This window comes from Crocodylus porosus, unplaced genomic scaffold, assembly GCF_001723895.1.
Source record: "Crocodylus porosus isolate Cpor-Errol unplaced genomic scaffold, CroPor_comp1, whole genome shotgun sequence".
NCBI lineage: Eukaryota > Metazoa > Chordata > Crocodylia > Crocodylidae > Crocodylus > Crocodylus porosus.
Window position 1 is genome coordinate 185,632,824 of NW_017728906.1, and position 4,644 is coordinate 185,637,467.

The window sequence follows — 4,644 nt, forward strand, 5'->3', positions numbered from 1 at the left end:
ACTAGGACACTGATGGGCTGTATATGCTTGCAAAAATTTGGGTCGGTGCCTGTGCTAGACAAAAGAATGATCTAGAGATTGGTGGTGGCAGGCACTAGTCAAGCTAATTAGAAGTCTAAAGCTATTTGGGATTCCTAGTGCAGTCAAGCACCCTGGCTGGATACATCTAGTTTATAAATATGAATAAGAATGAACCACAGGGGAGCTCAGTGGTGGATCAGTGCAAGGATAGGTAAGGTCTACTGTAAGGACTGTGTTCCGGGGACTTTGACAATTCACTTGATGTAAGCTGCAGGCTCCTTTGCCCCTCTGGAGAAGAAGAGGGCTATGACTGCTGCAGACTGCAAACCTCAGACTGTTATCGCAGACTCAGATGGAGCTCAAATGAAGCTGCAGGCCTAGCACTTATTATCCAGATTTTAAGAAGATTGCATGCTTTATAGAGGGTTTGGCTGTCCTTCCACAGATAATGAAAGGAGTGAAATTCTGCTGAAGAGCCTTAGGAGAGCATGTGCAGGTGCACACCTGCAAATATATATGCACATACACATGTTGCAAAAAGCGGTTGGTTTCTTTGGAGGCCCGCAAAAATCACAGACACACAGTCATCAGCCGGCACAAAAGGTTGTATTTGTTTGCAAACAAGGTCAGAAGCAGAGCCAAGCACTCAGATTAACTCTGACAAAGCAATGGTGTTTGCAAGCGGATTTTACCTTCTCTCTCCTGAGCACGTGTGCAGAAACAGGAACTCTTACAGCCTACTTCCGTTTCATACAAGCATACACGTAGTTACATCATTACATACATCACATGTATAGAATAATTAGCTACTTAAGTATGCAGGGCGGAGAGGTAAATATAAGCATGCTCAAAAACTACAACAGTTTGCCAAAAGTTCACACTTCAAGGCCATAGATAATTGAATTTTAGCTCCTGCAATCAGCATGAGAAAGACTGAGGCGGGTGAGGGGGGAGAGAGTGTAATCAGCATGAGAGACTGAGGCAGGACTGGGGGAGGAAGGAGTCTTTGGCAGTATTTCTTTCTTATCAGGTGCAAGATGCAAGCTGCGCATTTCTAACATATTCCATTTCTAACACACACACTGTTATGTTGTGCATTTGGACTTGTGATAGTAACAGGCACTAGAATTTGACCAAAGCACCTTTCTGGGGACATCTTATGTGAGGTGTTATTGACAACATTCACTCTTTTAAAAGAAAATGATTAAATATTTACATTTTCATGAATGCATGAAGTGTGTATGTGCACATACACACAGGTGCTTTTCCTGTAGTGATTATACCACTTTCCTTCTATCACAGATTTATCTCTGTATAATGTAGAGCAAAGACTAAACCCTGGTCTATATATTTCCATGTCACAGGAGGAAGATAAAGTGAGATAGAGAGGAAAAAATATTATATCTGATACTACTATGTTGCCTTCCTCAATTCTCTTCCATGCTGTATCATGCAAAGGCATCCATCAATTGTAAGTAGTTTTATGTGTTTTTTTACACATCTGTAACTCAAAATTATCAGAGTAGGATTTTTTCTAGATTTTATAAATAAAATAATAAATATAGTAATTAGCCCTCTTGACATTAGGTTTTATATGTAAAGCTAAAATGGAAAAAGAGTAACTGAGAGTAACATTTTTAAGGAGTTTTAGAGCACAGATGTGTGATATCTTCAAACATGAGCCAACTCTCTTACAGTGCTGAATTGCATCTTCCATTACTACAATCAATACCCCAAACAGCCCTATTTTTCTCCAACAAAAAGCATAGCATACATCTGGCATTCAGAGGAAAGCAGGTGAATAAATCAGTAAGCAAACAAAAATGTATTTAATCATATTTATTGTGGACAGATGCAAATGGAAAACATGTCTTGTAGTCTTCATATACTCTTTGTTATAAAGGGTCAGAAATGAAATTCCTTGCATTACTTAACAAAATTAGGCAACACCAGGACATTATCAGTTAACACGAAATCTGTGTAAATTGTATCCAGATGTTGAATTGGGGTGCTTCGAATACCTTAATTGTATATCAACCAGCATGTGATGAATCCATCAAACTCAGTTTTTGATATAGTCGCTGTTGTCATCTCAGTTGAAATACACAGACTTAACCAACTCTGTGTATTTTATAGTTAGCCACCATGAAGCAGAAGTCCTGCCCCCATTTCAGAGTCTAGGTGTCTGGCTCAGGGCTACAGAAGGAGAAGGAGAATTCTGGATTTCAGTCTTGGCTCCCAAGATCATTTCTGTTATCTGCCCATTAAAAATGATAGGAAGCACTGACTGGATTTCAGGACTCCCACTTCTCAGTGAACATTCAAACTACTAGGCTAAGTTATGATCCTACACCTAGTATCTCTTCCTAGATGTTTCAGATTTTGCATTCCTTTCCATACAGTGGCACAATATTAAGAGGAAGGGTGGGGAGGATGTACCTCCAGACCCATCTAGCCTATAGCCCGGTTAGGACCCTCTTCTGGGAGGTGAGCTACAGGTTTGAACCCACTCAGATTGAGGAGGGCCTATAACCCAAGACTTCTGTTTCCTGTGCAAGTGCTCTAAACACAAGGCTGTAATGACTAGAGCTGTGTTTTAGGAGTAAAGCCTATACTCATGTATTTTTTTTCAGGGGCCAGGTCCTGTCAGGGGTCATTAAGACATATTCTAATCATGCCTGCTCAGCTGGGCCCCTGGGGGTGCCCTGCCTAGTCTGGGCAACAGAATGGCTTCATGTCCAACCCATGATATCCCCTCGCCAAATGGTGCTTCATAAAGCCCTTTGGGGATGGTACAGAAGGTCTTTTGAAAACACAGCTTTACTTCTGCTCCACTCCAGCTCAGTGCAGTTCAGTGTTACTTGAGCTGCTGAGAAATAGCTCTTCTTTGCATCCGGAAAGCCTGATGCTTATCCACAACTGGAAGAAACTGATGTTTTCAACAGAAATGAAAGGTGTGCAGTGTGGGTTAATAGCTGTGACACTCCACTATTGCTCTGTTAGGAGTTAGATGGTAAGGTGCCTGACATGAATGTTCATACAGGAAACAACTCCCAGAATAACATTGATGTCAGGAAGAGAAAAACACCAGCCAGCTGCAGAGAGCTTTACAGCTGTTATTAGTGTGGAACAAGGGAGGGATTCCTTCTCATTAATCTTGTCAGGATACATCTCTAGACCAAGTTTTCTCAAATGATTGAACCTGCCCGGTAGCTGGGATGGGCCTGCAAATTTGATCAGGCATGTTTTATTTATAAACCTAAAATTAATGTGCAAGTGGCTTCTTGGGATTTCCTGCTTTTTGCTACTTTATTATGGACAGTAGGGCAAGGACTAAGATTTGTCTTTGTTGATTCCTCCTAGCTGTTGGGTGCTGCAGTAAGAGCAAGGAGAGTTTCTTTGCAGTCCCAGTCTTCAGAGACAGAAGCTAGGGTGGAAGTAGGCAGGTGCTTGAGGTCTTACTAACATGGAGGTAAGCACAGTCTGGGCTCTCAGGGGATTAAAGACCGTCTTCAAGCACTGCCCTCCTGTTAGACTCCCTTCAGCCTCTTCTCCTCACCTGTTTTCCAGTTTCACTGCATGCCGGCTATTCCACAGCTGGATCAGGCTTTTTCAGCTCACCAGCGTGTCAAGATAAGAGCTATTATTGTAAGAGCTGTAGCTTCCCCCTGTTTAATTAACAGCTGATATATAATACTGCATACATAAAAAACTCAGTCTTCACTGGAAAACTGTTTCATATTGCAAAAGCGAACACTTGAAATCAAGGAACTGTCAGATGTGTAGCCCTAGCTATACTGTCATGCGTGGCTAACTGGGGTGCTGAGTAAGATAGGTTCTGTGCGGGGGAGTAAAGGTCTGTGAAACCATCAGTAAAGATAGTTTCATAATGATCTAGGGCAGGGGTAGGCAATGGTTTTTGACCAGAGTGCCGAAAAAACCCCACACTGTCTACCTTGGAAGGTGCCGAAGTGCTGACATGCTCGGAACAGCTGTTTGCAGCCTCCCGGCTGCAGCCAACCCACGGAGCCCAAGCTGCTTGCAGCAGGGCTTGCATCCTCCCAGCCACCTGCTGGGAGCAGCCTGGGCTCCATGGCTGGCAGCAGCTGCTTGGAGCCCGGGCTGGCCGTGGTGTGCCAAGCAAAATGGCCTCGCGTGCCATGCTTGACATGCATGCTGGGGGATGCTGACCACTGATCTAGGGCTTTGAATTGAGGCAGGTAGGTGGGCATGGGTGGGTCTAGAGCTTTGAATCGCAGCAGGTAGGTGGGCATGGGCGGATCTAGGACTTTGAATCGAGGCAGGTAGGTGGGCACGGGCACGTCTTGCATTTGGAAATGGGGGGAGGGGTGAAATTGGTGAGCTGCATCCTCCCATATAAAACTCGGCACATGTATTTCTCCGGTTGAAAAGAAACCAGAAGCTTTATTAACATGCTCAGAAGCAACAACCGCGGGAGCGAGAAACAGTCCCCAGGGCTGCGAAACAGGAGCTTCCCGGCCAGGAGCAGGGGGAGCCCGGCCAGAAGAGGGGGCCGCTCCGGCCTGCGGGGGGCAGAGGAGGGCTCGGAGAGATGCTAAGGAGCCGGGAAGTGAAGTGCCGCCTGCCAGGCGTTGGGCTGGA